Consider the following 17,706-nt stretch of genomic DNA (forward strand, 5'->3'; position numbering starts at 1 on the left):
GGAGAGGGTCATTTCAACTTTATTTGCAGAAATTATTAAACTTTATTCAAGGAAAAGAGATACAAATCATGTTTATGTATGGAAATAGTTATTGGAACAGTTATTTAGGAAGAAATGCGAAGTTTTATTGTCAAATGCTGGGCTGGCTATCGGACGCCGGTTGACATCGCCAGTGGTAAAAAATGTGAGATCTTCGACTCCATGTATAAGACGACCCCCCTTCTTAGCCCCCTCATTTTAGGTACGAAAAACTTGCCTTATACACAGCGATATACGGTATTTCCCCACCCCACCACTGTGTGGAGCAGCATCTATCTACCTTCCTGCACCCAGTATTTCCCCACCCCACCACTGTGTGGAGCAGCATCTATCTACCTTCCTGCACCCAGTATTTCTCCACCCCACCACTGTGTGGAGCAGCATCTATCTACCTTCCTGCACCCAGTATTTCCCCACCCCACCACTGTGTGGAGCAGCATCTATCTACCTTCCTGCACCTAGTATTTCCCCATCCCACCACTGTGTGGAGCAGCATCTATCTACCTTCCTGCACCAAGTATTTCCCCACCCCACCACTGTGTGGAGCAGCATCTATCTACCTTCCTGCATCCAGTATTTCCCCACCCCACCACTGTGTGGAGCAGCATCTATCTACCTTCCTGCACCAAGTATTTCCCCACCCCACCACTGTGTGGAGCAGCATCTATCTACCTTCCTGCACCCAGTATTTCTCCATCCCACCACTGTGTGGAGCAGCATCTATCTACCTTCCTGCACCAAGCATTTCCCCACCCCACCACTGTGTGGAGCAGCATCTATTTACCTTCCTGCACCAAGTATTTCCCCACCCCACCACTGTGTGGAGCAGCATCTATCTACCTTCCTGCACCCAGTATTTCCCCACCCCACCACTGTGTGGAGCAGCATCTATCTACCTTCCTGAACCCAGTATTTCCCCACCCCACCACTGTGTGGAGCAGCATCTATCTACCTTCCTGCACCTAGTATTTCTCCACCCCACCACTGTGTGGAGCAGCATCTATCTACCTTCCTGCACCAAGTATTTCCCCACCCCACCACTGTGTGGAGCAGCATCTATCTACCTTCCTGCACCAAGTATTTCTCCACCCCACCACTGTGTGGAGCAGCATCTATCTACCTTCCTGCACCCAGTATTTCCCCACCCCACCACTGTGTGGAGCAGCATCTATCTACCTTCCTGCACCCAGTATTTCCCCACCCCACCACTGTGTGGAGCAGCGTCTATCTACCTTCCTGCACCCAGTATTTCCCCACCCCACCACTGTGTGGAGCAGCGTCTATCTACCTTCCTGCACCCAGTATTTCCCCACCCCACCACTGTGTGGAGCAGCATCTATCTACCTTCCTGCACCCAGTATTTCCCCACCCCACCACTGTGTGGAGCAGCATCTATCTACCTTCCTGCACCAAGCATTTCCCCACCCCACCACTGTGTGGAGCAGCATCTATCTACCTTCCTGCACCCAGTATTTCCCCACCCCACCACTGTGTGGAGCAGCATCTATCTACCTTCCTGCACCTAGTATTTCCCCACCCCACCACTGTGTGGAGCAGCATCTATCTACCTTCCTGCACCAAGTATTTCCCCACCCCACCACTGTGTGGAGCAGCATCTATATACCTTCCTGCACCTAGTATTTCCCCACCCCACCACTGTGTGGAGCAGCATCTATCTACCTTCCTGCACCTAGTATTTCCCCACCCCACCACTGTGTGGAGCAGCATCTATCTACCTTCCTGCACCAAGTATTTCCCCACCACTGTGTGGAGCAGCATCTATCTACCTTCCTGCACCCATTATTTCCCCACCCCACCACTGTGTGGAGCAGCGTCTATCTACCTTCCTGCACCTACTATTTCCCCACCCCACCACTGTGTGGAGCAGCATCTATTTACCTTCCTGCACCCAGTATTTCTCCATCCCACCACTGTGTGGAGCAGCATCTATTTACCTTCCTGCACCTACTATTTCCCCACCCCACCACTGTGTGGAGCAGCGTCTATCTACCTTCCTGCACCCAGTATTTCCCCACCCCACCACTGTGTGGAGCAGCGTCTATTTACCTTCCTGCACCTACTATTTCCCCATCCCACCACTGTGTGGAGCAGCGTCTATCTACCTTCCTGCATCCAGTATTTCCCCACCCCACCACTGTGTGGAGCAGCGTCTATCTACCTTCCTGCACCCAGTATTTCCCCACCCCACCACTGTGTGGAGCAGCGTCTATCTACCTTCCTGCACCAAGTATTTCCCCACCCCACCACTGTGTGGAGCAGCGTCTATCTACCTTCCTGCACCAAGTATTTCCCCACCACTGTGTGGAGCAGCATCTATCTACCTTCCTGCACCAAGTATTTCCCCACCCCACCACTGTGTGGAGCAGCATCTATCTACCTTCCTGCACCAAGTATTTCCCCACCCCACCACTGTGTGGAGCAGCATCTATCTACCTTCCTGCATCCAGTATTTCCCCACCCCACCACTGTGTGGAGCAGCATCTATCTACCTTCCTGCACCAAGTATTTCCCCACCCCACCACTGTGTGGAGCAGCATCTATCTACCTTCCTGCACCAAGTATTTCCCCACCCCACCACTGTGTGGAGCAGCATCTATCTACCTTCCTGCACCAAGTATTTCCCCACCCCACCACTGTGTGGAGCAGCGTCTATCTACCTTCCTGCACCACACTTCAGTGATCACAACACCAGATAACACCAGATAACACCAGATATTGTATTGTATGAGTATGATATATAGTTTTATTAATAGGTATCTGAAAGAAATTCTTTCTTAATTGTAATCTTCCTATATTAGTTTCAAAACGAAAGCTTAGCACAGATAGTTTGATCAATGCTTTTTGTTTTATATGAATAAATTGTTCAAAGAAACCAATCATGATATACCATCACCAAACAAGAAATTTCATGTGCACTTTTAGCATTCCTGTTTCCCTTCTGTTTGCCATGGAATCAATAGACAGTTGATGGCTGTGGGGGTCAATGTGACCTCGTCATGAGTGTGGGAGTGCTGCCAACAGTCTGCAAGTGTTGGCACCATCTCGAAGATCAAACACAACATGAATGAACACGGACCCTGATCTCAGTATCACCAACCACTGTGGAAATGTCATGGTATATCATTTCATCCCTCGAGACATCAACACAATTAAATCTGGCACTGGAATTGCCAATGAGTCTGGCGACATAAAATATCTACATTCCTTATGCAAATCAGGCATTTTTTAAAGGAAAGGTGCCACCTTATGTATATATATATGTGTAAACATGTACTCTTTGTGTGCGTGCGTGCGTGCGTGCGAGATATGTGCCAGTACATAGCAATGTTGCCCTGCAGTTATTTCCATCCCACCTTCAAGTACACAACTTTTTACATGAAGTTTTTACGCAGGTTTCGTTGATCTCTGTTGACTGTCCTGGAGCATAGACCACCTTATCTCTGTCAACTGTCCTGGAGCATAGACCACCTTATCTCTGTCAACTGTCCTGGAGCATAGACCACCTTATCTCTGTTGACTGTACTGGAACATAGACCACCTTATCTCTGTTGACTGTCCTGGAACATAGACCACCTTATCTCTGTTGACTGTACTGGAACATAGACCACCTTATCTCTGTTGACTGTCCTGGAACATAGACCACCTTATCTCTGTCAACTGTCCTGGAATACAGACCACCTTATCTCTGTTGACTGTCCTTGAACATAGACCACCTTATCTCTGTTGATTGTCCTGGAATACAGACCACCTTATCTCTGTTGACTGTCCTTGAACATAGACCACCTTATCTCTGTTGATTGTCCTGGAATACAGACCACCTTATCTCTGTTGACTGTCCTTGAACATAGACCACCTTATCTCTGTCAACTGTCCTGGAATACAGACCACCTTATCTCTGTTGACTGTGCTGGAACATAGACCACCTTATCTCTGTTGATTGTCCTGGAATACAGACCACCTTATCTCTGTTGACTGTCCTTGAACATAGACCACCTTATCTCTGTCAACTGTCCTGGAATACAGACCACCTTATCTCTGTTGACTGTGCTGGAACATAGACCACCTTATCTCTGTCAACTGTATTGTTACATCCTTACTGAAAACAGAACTATTCATGATTTCCTGTTTGTTCAGACTACTTATAAACATTGCTGAAACAATAGAAGACAATAGGAAAGACATTGATCAATTGTTTCAGATACAGCTTGTCCTGGGGAGATATCTGGCAACTTGTGGGCAACATGGTGCTGTACCTCTGCAACCCTCACAGGCAGTCAAATACCTCTGCTGATCATCACCTCCCTGACCTCACAACACTGCCTGTTCAAGCCTGCTCTGGGCTGTCAGTGGAAGCAGCTTGACTGTAGAGCATCCTGCTACATTCCTTGCCTAATGAGTTTGGATAAATGTGCCAAATTCTGGCAGTTATGCTAACACCACCAGAAAACATACAGCTGCCATTTTTGAATAAAAAAATGCCATGCCCACCCTTAGCTATTTCTTCCAACACCTGATTCTCCTAAACACAATCAGATGCAGCTAGGACCCTGTGAAGGATCAGCATCAACAAAGTTTAACCTGGGATGATGACACTGACGTAGTGCTCTAGCAGAGAAGACAACATAAAATCACATATGATCTTGATATGATCAAGTGAACATATTCAACAATAGACCAAATCTCCAACACACCTGTGGTGCTCTTTGATCACAGCCAGCACCATAACTCAACTAGCAACTATTCCTGCAAGTTTCCCTACAGGTCTGTAGATATCAGGCAAAACACACATCAACGCATACTGCTTACAACACAACCTTGTCACAATCATCAGTCTTCACCCCTCACTATTCTCATGACAGAATTGACATCACTGAACCCTTTCTGCACATAATGCATAGCCTCCTACAAGAAATGTTCCAACCATTCTGTCTCTAGTACCCACACTGTTACCAACCTGCACGAACCCGATACCAACTACAACTACTGTTTTCACAAGCACTTCAATTCCTATTGGGCTTGATGATCCCCCTAGTGACCCCATAATGAGCCTGAGGTCCCCTGACCCACTGACTGCCCTCATGACCCCATCACAACCCCACCAGCTGCATATGTATCACCACTTCTCCATACCTACCTACTTACTGCTTGTAGCTTGGAGATCTCAATGGGTAATCAGCTTAGGGCTGAATCAAAATATTCTCAATCTCAGTAAAAATCCAAACTGAAATCAACACTTCACATTTAAAAAACAAAACATTTTCCACTTTTATCAAAACTGTTGCAAGTGACACAATGTAGCATAAAGTTATACTTATGATATTCATCAACAGCCCGCAGGCTTCCTGGTCCTGCATAATGCAAGCATGATATTCACCAGGCTGACTCTGTCATGTATCCTTTTTGACAGGCCCTTGTCTAGTTCACCCTCACCACAAGCTGAATATTCCCAAACCCCTGCCCAGTAAGTCACTGCCACACACAATCTGCAGACACAAGTTTGTTTCTAATGACAGATACTCCATGTGATATGAAAAATAATTTCTGGGGTAATTACTTCTATAATATATCAATACCTGATCTCCTTGGTTCTCCACACAAGTTCCAGATTCTAGCCACGCTCAGTGCCTACTTCTGATCAGACCATACATCTAGGTTCTAGCCATGCCCATCTCCTAGATCGGACCATACATCTAGGTTCTAGCCATGCCCATCTCCTAGATCTGACCATACATCTAGGTTCTAGCAATGCCCATCTCCTCGATCTGACCATACATCTAGGTTCTAGCCATGCCCATCACCTAGATCTGACCAGACATCTAGGTTCTAGCCATGCCCATCTCCTAGATCTGATCTGAACATACTACTAAAGTCTAGCCAGGACCATCTCCTAGATCTGATCTGATAAATCTGACAATGGTTCTAGAGTCTAGCCAGGACCATATCCTAGATCTGATCTTATAAATCTGACAATAGTTCTAGAGTCTAGCCAGGACCATATCCTAGATCTGATCTGATAAATCTGACAATAGTTCTAGAGTCTAGCCAGGACCATATCCTAGATCTGATCTGATAAATCTGACAATAGTTCTAGAGTCTAGCCAGGACCATATCCTAGATCTGATCTGATAAATCTGACAATAGTTCTAGAGTCTAGCCAGGACCATATCCTAGATCTGATCTGATAAATCTGACAAGAGTTCTAGAGTCTATCCAGGACCATGTCCTAGATCTGATCTGATAAATCTGACAATAGTTCTAGAGTCTAGCCAGGACCATATCCTAGATCTGATCTGATAAATCTGACAATAGTTCTAGAGTCTAGCCAGGACCATATCCTAGATCTGATCTGATAAATCTGACAATAGTTCTAGAGTCTAGCCAGGACCGTATCCTAGATCTGATCTGATAAATCTGACAAGAGTTCTAGAGTCTAGCCAGGACCATGTCCTAGATCTGATCTGATAAATCTGACAAGAGTTCTAGAGTCTAGCCAGGACCATCTCCTAGATCTGATCTGATAAATCTGACAAGAGTTCTAGAGTCTAGCCAGGACCATATCCTAGATCTGATCTGATAAATCTGACAATAGTTCTAGAGTCTAGCCAGGACCATATCCTAGATCTGATCTAATAAATCTGACAATAGTTCTAGAGTCTAGCCAGGACCATATCCTAGATCTGATCTGATAAATCTGACAAGAGTTCTAGAGTCTAGCCAGGACTATGTCCTAGATCTGATCTGATAAATCTGACAATAGTTCTAGAGTCTAGCCAGGACAATATCCTAGATCTGATCTGATAAATCTGACAATAGTTCTAGAGTCTAGCCAGGACCATATCCTAGATATGATCTGATAAATCTGACAATGGTTCTAGAGTCTATCCAGGACCATATCCTAGATCTGATCTGATAAATCTGACAATAGTTCTAGAGTCTAGCCATACCCATCTCCTAGATCTGATCTGATAAATCTGACAAGAGTTCTAGAGTCTAGCCAGGACCATATCCTAGATCTGATCTGATAAATCTGACAATAGTTCTAGAGTCTAGCCAGGACTATGTCCTAGATCTGATCTGATAAATCTGACAATAGTTCTAGAGTCTAGCCAGGACCATATCCTAGATCTGATCTGATAAATCTGACAAGAGTTCTAGAGTCTAGCCAGGACCATATCCTAGATCTGATCTGATAAATCTGACAATAGTTCTAGAGTCTAGCCATGTCCATCACCAGCCATCAGACAGATTGATATTTCTGGTAATAGACTAAAGGAGTAGTGATCACTCATGATTGACAACTTTTAGTTTTTATGATTTTTAACATAAAAGACTTTCTAAGGGTATGTCTGGTGAGATCACATAAAATGATTTTCAAATGAAATTTCGTAGATCATACACATCTTGAGAGCCTTTTCTCTTGCAGGAATTATCACACGACAATGATTTTTCATTCACTTAAAACATTTTGTGACGGATTTGAATGACAAACCGGATGCTGCTGACATGGAAATAGTCTGTTTTCAGTTAGACCATGACTTACAAATTCAAAAATTACATTTTTTATACATCTTCATGATGTCAGGTTAGAAGGAAGGCATTTTTCATACTTTAAGTATCTCATTTTTCATGACATTTTAAATTTGTTTTTATCATAATGCTTACAAGTATTTGGTTAAGTAAGTTCATTGAAAGCTCCATGTATAAAAAAACAAGAGCTTTAGATTGATGCACTTGTAATATTAAATGCTAAGTGTTTAAAGGAAGACTTGTTCTGAATTCTGGATGATCACTGTTATGTTTGTTTCTGCCCATAGAAAAGTTGAATCTAGCTTTTCATGCAACATAATTGTGTTTAATGACAGCATCATGCAGCAAGAGTTACGATATAGTGGGAATCATACAATGGGCTCTTCTTTTAGTTCTTATGATTATGGAAATATTCTAAAGACCTGTTACATTAATTTTGTTGTGTCACTCAATCATAATCATAAACACAATGTGGCAAATACACCCGGGTTACCATTTCATTTGCTTTTACTATGCGTTACAAAGATCTACTAGACTTGGGCTAACATGACAGCGCAGCTGTCGGACCTGCCACACCCCACCCATTGACGTACACACTGAAACAGATGTCACTATTCAAAGATTACTGAACTTAGAACAACAATAACTATACATGAATGCCTTGCAAACATTTGCTTGGTGCATCATATTTGTATTTCTGTAATAATGGACAATATTTACTAATTTCTCAAGTTCTTGACTTGGGATTAAATGGCTGTTGGGTGAGCTGAAATCTGTAAATAAATCCGAGAGACTGATAGACCCCTGTGACAAACTTCACCAGGTCATACTGACCTGTACTGCTGGTGATCTCCGTCAAATGTCATCTGATCGATCCACATGGAGATCCTCACAAGAAGGCAGGTACTTTCAGCTGATACACAGGGAAGCTCTAGTATAGTACGCACATGTGCTTATGTCAAAAGTCCAGTTATTCCAATCAGTCAAGCTAAAGATTGTTTGCAGGGGTAAATTATTTTTTCTTGTCCCTTCTTTGACCCTCTTACAGCCTAAAGGCATATAATATGAGCAGGATGTCTTGACAAACATTTCGTACAGTTGGACTGAGTCACATTTGTTGGCCATATACATGCCTGCAGCAGAGAGCTCATCCCCCGACACACAGTGTTTACACAGGTTTCAATACACCATGTTTTCTCAATGAAACAAATGCCACGTTTTTATGTGGCACATTACTGTTAAGTCACTCAAATATCCAAGGCAAATGATCTTACTTTGGCAAGACACAAATCAGCAGTTGTAGTAATTCAAAAAACATTCAGAAAACAGATTTGGTTTGTTCACGTTTTGACTTAAATATTCTATCTTTTATAGGAAGTTAACATAATCTTTAAAAAAAGGTTTCTGTACATATTATTTACCTATCTGAGATCTCTTCCTGCTAAGTGTTTCCTGCCAACAGACAGACCAGTTCACCCTTCGCTCTACCTGATCAGTCCATCCCTACCTGATCAGTCCACCCCTACCTTATCAGTCCACCCTTTACTTTACCTTATCAGTCCATCCCTACCTTATCAGTCCACCCTTTACTCTACCTTATCAGTCCAGCCTTTACCTGACTAGTTCACCCTTCACTCTACCTCATCAGTCCACCCTTCACTCTACCTGATCAGTCCATCCCTACCTGATCAGTCCACCCCTACCTTATCAGTCCACCCTTTACTTTACCTTATCAGTCCATCCCTACCTTATCAGTCCAGCCTTTACTCTACCTTATCAGTCCAGCCTTTACCTGACTAGTTCACCCTTCACTCTACCTCATCAGTCCACCCTTCACTCTACCTGATCAGTCCATCCCTACCTTATCAGTCCACCCTTTACCTGACCAGTCCACCCTTCACTCTACCTGTTCAGTCCATCCCTACCTTATCAGTCCACCCCTACCTTATCAGTCCACCCTTTACCTGACCAGTCCACCCTTTACTCTACCTGATCAGTCCATCCCTACCTGATCAGTCCATCCCTACCTCATCAGTCCACCCTTTACCTGATCAGTCCACCCTTCACTCTACCTGACCAGTCCACCCTTCACTCTACCTGATCAGTCCACCCTTCACTCTACCTGATCAGTCCACCCTTCACTCTACCTGATCAGTCCACCCTTTACTCTACCTGATCAGTCCACCCTTCACTCTACCTGATCAGTCCACCCTTCACTCTACCTGACCAGTCCACCCTTCACTCTACCTGATCAGTCCATCCCTACCTTATCAGTCCACCCTTTACTTTACCTTATCAGTCCATCCCTACCTTATCAGTCCAGCCTTTACTCTACCTTATCAGTCCAGCCTTTACCTGACTAGTTCACCCTTCACTCTACCTCATCAGTCCACCCTTCACTCTACCTGATCAGTCCATCCCTACCTTATCAGTCCACCCTTTACCTGACCAGTCCACCCTTCACTCTACCTGTTCAGTCCATCCCTACCTTATCAGTCCACCCCTACCTTATCAGTCCACCCTTTACCTGACCAGTCCACCCTTTACTCTACCTGATCAGTCCATCCCTACCTGATCAGTCCATCCCTACCTCATCAGTCCACCCTTTACCTGATCAGTCCACCCTTCACTCTACCCGATCAGTCCATCCTTCACTCTACCTGATCAGTCCACCCTTCACTCTACCTGATCAGTCCACCCTTCACTCTACCTGATCAGTCCACCCTTTACTCTACCTTATCAGTCCACCCTTCACTCTACCTGATCAGTCCACCCTTCACTCTACCTGATCAGTCCACCCTTTACTCTACCTTATCAGTCCACCCTTCACTCTACCTCATCAGTCCATCCTTCACTCTACCTGATCAGTCCACCCTTCACTCTACCTGATCAGTCCACCCTTCACTCTACCTGATCAGTCCATCCTTCACTCTACCTGATCAGTCCATCCTTCACTCTACCTGATCAGTCCACCCTTCACTCTACCTGATCAGTCCATCCTTCACTCTACCTGATCAGTCCACCCTTCACTCTACCTGATCAGTCCACCCTTCACTCTACCTGATCAGTCCACCCTTCACTCTACCTGATCAGTCCACCCTTCACTCTACCTGATCAGTCCACCCTTTACTCTACCTTATCAGTCCACCCTTCACTCTACCTCATCAGTCCATCCTTCACTCTACCTGATCAGTCCACCCTTCACTCTACCTGATCAGTCCACCCTTCACTCTACCTGATCAGTCCATCCTTCACTCTACCTGATCAGTCCATCCTTCACTCTACCTGATCAGTCCACCCTTCACTCTACCTGATCAGTCCATCCTTCACTCTACCTGATCAGTCCACCCTTCACTCTACCTGATCAGTTCACCCTTCACTCTACCTGATCAGTCCACCCTTCACTCTACCTGACCAGTCCATCCCTACCTCATCAGTCCACCCTTTACCTGATCAGTCCACCCTTCACTCTACCTGATCAGTCCACCCTTCACTCTACCTGATCAGTCCACCCTTCACTCTACCTGATCAGTCCACCCTTCACTCTACCTGATCAGTCCACCCTTCACTCTACCTGATCAGTCCACCCTTCACTCTACCTGATCAGTCCACCCTTCACTCTACCTGATCAGTCCACCCTTCACTCTACCTGATCAGTCCACCCTTCACTCTACCTGATCAGTCCACCCTTCACTCTACCTGATCAGTCCACCCTTCACTCTACCTGATCAGTTCACCCTTCACTCTACCTGATCAGTCCACCCTTCACTCTACCTGATCAGTCCACCCTTCACTCTACCTGATCAGTCCATCCCTACCTCATCAGTCCACCCTTTACCTGATCAGTCCACCCTTCACTCTACCTCATCAGTCCACCCTTCACTCTACCTCATCAGTCCACCCCTACCTTATCAGTCCACCCTTTACTCTACCTTATCAGTCCATCCCTACCTTATCAGTCCACCCTTTGCTCTACCTTATCAGTCCACCCTTTACCTGACTAGTTCACCCTTCACTCTACCTGATCAGTCCACCCTTCACTCTACCTGATCAGTCCACCCTTCACTCTACCTCATCAGTCCACCCTTCACTCTACCTGACCAGTCCACCCTTCACTCTACCTGATCAGTCCACCCTTCACTCTACCTGACCAGTCCACCCTTCACTCTACCTCATCAGTCCACCCTTCACTCTACCTGACCAGTCCACCCTTCACTCTACCTGATCAGTCCACCCTTCACTCTACCTGATCAGTCCACCCTTCACTCTACCTCATCAGTCCACCCTTCACTCTACCTGACCAGTCCACCCTTCACTCTACCTGATCAGTCCACCCTTCACTCTACCTGACCAGTCCACCCTTCACTCTACCTCATCAGTCCACCCTTCACTCTACCTGACCAGTCCACCCTTCACTCTACCTTATCAGTCCACCCTTCACTCTACCTTATCAGTCCACCCTTCACTCTACCTTATCAGTCCACCCTTCACTCTACCTGACCAGTTCACCCTTCACTCTACCTCATCAGTCCACCCTTCACTCTACCTGATCAGTCCACCCTTCACTCTACCTCATCAGTCCACCCTTCACTCTACCTTATCAGTCCACCCTTCACTCTACCTTATCAGTCCACCCTTCACTCTACCTGACCAGTCCACCCTTCACTCTACCTCATCAGTCCACCCTTCACTCTACCTGATCAGTCCACCCTTCACTCTACCTGATCAGTCCACCCTTCACTCTACCTCATCAGTCCACCCTTCACTCTACCTGATCAGTCCACCCTTCACTCTACCTCATCAGTCCACCCTTCACTCTACCTGATCAGTCCACCCTTCACTCTACCTGATCAGTTCACCCTTCACTCTACCTGATCAGTTCACCCTTCACTCTACCTGATCAGTCCACCCTTCACTCTACCTGATCAGTCCACCCTTCACTCTACCTGATCAGTCCACCCTTCACTCTACCTTATCAGTCCACCCTTCACTCTACCTCATCAGTCCACCCTTCACTCTACCTGATCAGTCCACCCTTCACTCTACCTTATCAGTCCACCTCTACCTTATCAGTCCACCCTCTACCTCATCAGTCCACCCTTTACTCTACCTTATCAGTCCAGCCTCTGCCTGATCAGTCCACCCTTTACACTACCCTAACATGGCATCCTGGTATTGCAGGATGGGTGGATGGGTTGGTCCTACAGCTGCAACACCAGCTCATGATTTATTCAGAAAATCTTTTGTCATAATAACCTGCAACTGCAGATAAGATGCTTATTTTTAATCCAAATGTTAATAAGTTACTCAATTCATTGTCACAGTGGTCAGCCAAGCAGAAATCACAAATGTAGCTGAAAGGCATGTTGGTGCCTATTACTAGATGTCCAGTGGAGTGAACTACTTCATCAGCAGACTTGCTTAGGCAGAAAAAGACAATTTGATAAACAACTTTTGCAAATATTGAAATCACATTAGTGGTAATTTTTAAAAAAGGACTGCAGCATTAAAAGACTTAATCAGGCTATGCAGATAGAGCATGCCACTGCAGTTCTCACAGTAAAAGGAAGGTCTTGTTCCCTTTATAATTGGCTGAAGGGAAGTTGTCTGGATTCTGTCAGAAGGGGGATTATCTGAAGTGTATTGAAGCAGTAGACAACTGCAAATATATCCATCATCAAAGGCTGAGTGTTTGGCTTTACTACACTGGAGGCTTCTCTGCTCATCTCACATACATGTGGACCTGATTGCCAAACAACTCACTGTAATGCCCCACCAAGCTCATCATAGGAATTACACTAACAATTCTCCATGGAAACCTCTTGAAAAGTTACACATAGACATAAGAGCTTTGGGAAATTGTTTCCAACCAAATCAATAGCTGTCTTCCAACATAAACACAATATGGATGTACACTTGTGCTCTAATGGATGCAAATGCTTAGAGATTGGCACCCCACTTGTCAATATCACACTTAGTTGTGTATCAATCAGAATGCATCACAACAGCAGAACATGCCATTACAGTCCTTCCAGTTGAAATGGACCTTCAACTATCTGTTAATCACGATGGCCAATCATGTACAGCACTAACATGAAAGGCACAGCAGATCAATTCTGAAGTTGGTGCTGGCTGGGTAGGTGTCCACCTACACCCACATGGTGACAGCTCAGGGCTCCCAGACCAACGATTGATCCTTGTCATTTTACACTCTACTTTCACAACACAGTTACAATAGGTAACACAACTGTGACTAAGATCTTCCAGCTGATATCTGAGGTCGAGCTGATGTATCTGTTCTCCTGCCTCGATCCGCTTCCTCACAGGAACCAGGTGTTCACAGAAACTGCTCACACCGGATAATCTGTTTATGGAGATTCCACCAGAATATTATAACGAAAATGTTAGTTTCAATTTCATAAGCAAGTTATTCTATATCTATCAGATATTACACCACATGAACAGTAAGGAAGAAAAGTGAAGGATGCTAACACAACATTTCAGAGTATATACTTACTCCATCATCAGGTCTTCCTTATGAGTATCACTTAATGAAAAGTGTCGAGTCTGTTCTGACTGAACAATGGAGCACTAAATGTTGGATGATGGTATCATTCCCCAAACCATATAACATGTACTAGGAAACTTTTCTTTATTTTTCTTTGAAAAAAAAAGCATATATAAATGCTAGAAACAATATCACTACCAGAATGTGCCCTTGAGTCTGGTTTTGCCTCAGTACTGATGCTGGTTCTATGGCTGTGATGTATATCCTACAGCTACACAAACACACACAGATACATCATGTTTGGGTTGCCTAACACCGGAAATAGCATACATTTATTTTTATCTGCCATCTAGAATCAAAGTATAAGTATGAGACATTATCGGAGGCTGAGTCACGAGGCTTGTTGGGGAGGAGAGAGAGAGAGGGCTTCCAGATGAGTCCTGCTGCCTATACAGGAGTGCACCCAGTAGGCTGTGTGTACATCTCAGATTACATACGCTGCTTGGCAGTCATGCTCATTATTCACACAAGTATGAACTTTTCTCTTGACATTAATGAACTCACAACAAAAATAAATATCTATCACTACTAATACTTATCTAAGCCATGAACAAAATGTTAAATGTCTTGAGACAAACACTCGTTTAACAGAATAAATTCATTACATTAAATATGATATACCGTATTCAACGTAATAAGCGCCCAGGGCGCTCTCAAAATTAGAAATAGGGGGCGCTTATTAGAATATTATTTTGAGTTGAAAGATTGTAAATTTCGTTGTTTATGCCAACAGCCTGAAGTGTTTACATACGAAAGATATATTTTTCAAGAATTTAATTGCCCATAATTAACACACGAGTGCGTATTACACACGAATAAATACGTCCTGTGTACATTGATCAATCGGAAGGAGTGCTGATTGGGATTGTTTACTAGCCAATATATTAGCAAATATCGCCGTGGGCGCTTATTAGAGCGGGGCGCTTATTACGTCGAATACGGTAAGACAGTTAGTCTGTCATGGGTAACTCGGGTACTCGGGGCGGGTGGGTCCTGAGTAAGAACCGGATACCCACAGGACTACCAGGACCCGTGGTTATATTCACGTGATATATTGTTTAATAATAAAATATCACTATATCTCAATGGTTACACTAAAATGTTCGCATTTCTTTCTGACTATGCACACTTTCTTTCTGATTTTTTATGTCTGAATAAAATTTAGCTTCAGTCAACTTCATTGTATGCATGACCAGATCATTTTATATGTGTATCTAAATAGTTTTTGCCATGCTCCAGTAAAACAATTCCCAATCGGACATTTTGCACCTAACTTTTGAGACCTATAGTGGGTACCTGGTTACAGGATATTGTATATATAGTTTTTAGGAATATAGTTTTAGCTTTTTTCATCTCAAGTAGTTGTATATATCTTCAAAATGTATATGCTTGGGTTGAGAGTCCAAGCGGTTGGTCCAATTTTATTGAAGGGTGGACAGGTTAGTCTATTCCTGTCCTTTTGTCACAAACTCTCTTGCTTGTCAATACAATAGCTTTCAGCTTCCTAGCTGATTAACATTATCTAACTACAGCTTTCCTCCCTAACATTTGCACACTTTTTATTCACTCTGCTTATAACTCTGCACAGACAAGACATGGACTACATATAGCTCAGGTTAGTTAGTTACATTATCTTTCCTAAATAGAATTCTAACTTATCATTTAAATATGTTATCAATAATGTAAAACGTTGTAAATGATATCAAATAATCAAGATATCTTCTATTTTATCAGTATAAAGTGTTTAACATGTAAGTATGTGTGAGAGCAAGATTTGATTGGGAGTTTTGAATGTAAGGTTTGAATTAGAAGTTGGTTTTCTATAATTTAAGGAAATGGTTGTCATGATGTATGTATGTATGTATGTATGTATGTATGTATGTATGTATGTATGTATATATTCAGGCATGATAGTTATTTACTTTTTATAGGAATGCCATAATCCTATATGATGTGGGTTTATAGACACACCCCGGTGTGTCACCCACAGGGTATGTACAAATCCTTTATTTTATCACTCACTTATGAATGAGTTTATATGTATTAACTATGTGTTAGAACTTAACACAACATGGTAGCATTTTATATATATTCCTACTCTTAGAGATAATAAGTATATATTTATGACGCCACACGGCTACTAGTATTCTTCTCACTATATAGTGTGTAACTGATATATTCAGTTATGATAAGAGACATTTAATATATGTACTGTATTCGACGTAATAAGCGCCCCGCTCTAATAAGCGCCCATGGCGATATTCTACAATATATTGGCTAGCAAACAATCCCAATTAGCACCCTTCCGACTGATCAATGTACACAATTCGTGTACATTTCTTCGTGTATAATACGCACTCGCGTGTTATATGCAACCTTAATTACGGGCAATTAAATTCTGTAAAATATATATGTCGTGTACAATATGCACATACTTTTCTTTTGTATCATTTAAGGCTGTCAGCAGAAACCATAAAATTTACGATCTTTCGACTCTTTCAACAAAATTATATTCTAATAAGAGCCTCTTATTTCTAATTTTAAGAGCGCCCCGGGCGCTTATTACGTCGAATACGGTATTACTATTTGAATATAAGTTATCTACAACGAACTAGTGATGTGTAACTGTATGCGTTGCATGTATGGATTAATGTGACTGCTCAAACTAGGAAATAATTAATATGCAGCCATATCTTTGAATGCTATTCTATGTACAGTATATAATGTTATATTTTATTACAGGGTGATTAATTGAAGTGATTGATAAAGGAATAAATGTCACCTCAACAAACACAACCGCAGCTTGTCATTTTTCATAATGAACCACCCCTGCAACATAGTGGGTACCTGGGTGGGGTCAGGTAATAGGGGGTTGGGTATCTGGGTAGTAAATTTGGACTCGTCCCAGCCCTATAACACAGCTACACTGTGTAAGTTTGGCAATACTTCTTCATATGCCTCAAGGGAGGATGTGTGGTAATAGGTCCATCTCAGCCAGACTGGGTCAATATGTAGCATTCATGATCAAGCTCGGCAAGTACTGCAGAAAGTCAGGCTACACTAGGAGAAGCTGAGATGCTGGTCAACAATGATTGTCGACAGTCCATTGAAAGACAACAAATGTAAACAGACTTCTGAGTTACATTTCATGAAAGTCATCATCAACTTTAAAGTAAATGCAGACCATGACAGGAACTAGACAGAAAATGTAAAAACTAACACAATTCAAGTGTTCATGAACTGCTGTATTTCATCAGGGCCATAAGCTGCTCGACAAAAGTTTCAAAACATAACAAATCATAACAAACACATATTTATGCCACAATTCTCATTTCTTATGTTGTGACTGACATCAACATATTAATATATACTTAATCTGAATTAAATGGAAAGTGAAAGTATTCTCTGTCCCTGGATTAAACATTGATCCCAGTCCACATCGAAAGTTGCATTCAGTCAGTGACGACATACAGAATAATAAATTTGAGTTCGATAAGTTGTAATTTCTTTTTTTCTGCTGCTCCTTGACTGTCATTCATGAATGTAGTGGA

General features: G+C 43.3%; 1 protein-coding gene and 1 long non-coding RNA gene across 10 annotated transcripts in view; both read right to left on the reverse strand.

The window, feature by feature from the left end:
- LOC124110386 overlaps nt 1-17,706 on the reverse strand; it is a 143,262-nt gene that overhangs the window by 83,826 nt on the left and 41,730 nt on the right. The window lies entirely within an intron of this gene.
- On the reverse strand, nt 7,139-11,752 carry LOC124110387. Of its 6 annotated transcripts, none has more exons than XR_007219750.1 (3): nt 11,037-11,752; nt 10,248-10,722; nt 7,139-10,197 (listed from the first exon to the last, which is right to left on the reverse strand). It is a non-coding gene; the product is annotated as an uncharacterized LOC124110387 (long non-coding RNA). The 6 variants fall into 6 exon arrangements; XR_007219749.1 differs by having other exon boundaries at nt 7,139-10,056; nt 10,159-10,722; XR_007219752.1 differs by having other exon boundaries at nt 7,139-9,404; nt 9,635-10,722.

Source organism: Haliotis rufescens, unplaced genomic scaffold (genome assembly GCF_023055435.1).
Source record: "Haliotis rufescens isolate VD_foot unplaced genomic scaffold, xgHalRufe1.0.p SCAF_9, whole genome shotgun sequence".
Classification (NCBI taxonomy): Eukaryota; Metazoa; Mollusca; class Gastropoda; order Lepetellida; family Haliotidae; genus Haliotis; species Haliotis rufescens.